Here is a 407-nt window from a genome sequence, read left to right as displayed (position 1 = left end):
TTTTTTTTACCATGTACATTAAGATTGTGCAAAGGGCCTTTGCTTGTGTGACTGAATGTGTGACAAATAAAGAGAGAGAGAGACGTACACTCACATTTACTGCTTTGGGTAATTTAGACTCACCAATTCACCGAACTAGTGAGAACCCTTTCTTACTTCATACCTAATAGCACAGTGAATCGATTTCCATGTAACTGTAAAGAACTTTAGACTGTTGTACTTTATCATTTCACTAAGCATCAAATTGTTGAGACCACAAATTTCCCGTTGCGGTTGCAAATCATTTGTATTGAAGGAGCTTTTGCTGTTTGGAGAAAAAAACTCTCATCCCCACGGGGTGAGTGCAGTGTTCAAAATACTCAAAAGACCAGTGAATGTCCACACCAAACAATTTTTGACTTTTTGCA

The 407-nt window shown here is 37.8% G+C and overlaps 1 protein-coding gene across 1 annotated transcript in view; it reads left to right on the top strand.

Annotated features, from left to right (window-relative positions):
* The window catches only part of LOC147817710 (C-type lectin domain family 10 member A-like), a 13,534-nt gene that overhangs the window by 1,512 nt on the left and 11,615 nt on the right, over positions 1 to 407 (top strand). The window lies entirely within an intron of this gene.

The sequence above is a fragment of the Seriola lalandi genome, unplaced genomic scaffold (assembly GCF_002814215.2).
Source record: "Seriola lalandi dorsalis isolate HSWRI2012SDOR001 ecotype SW California unplaced genomic scaffold, Sedor1 jcf7180002054912, whole genome shotgun sequence".
In the NCBI taxonomy this organism is placed as follows: domain Eukaryota; kingdom Metazoa; phylum Chordata; class Actinopteri; order Carangiformes; family Carangidae; genus Seriola; species Seriola lalandi.
Note: the sequence above shows the minus strand (reverse complement) of the source record. Positions and strands in the feature narration are given on the sequence as shown.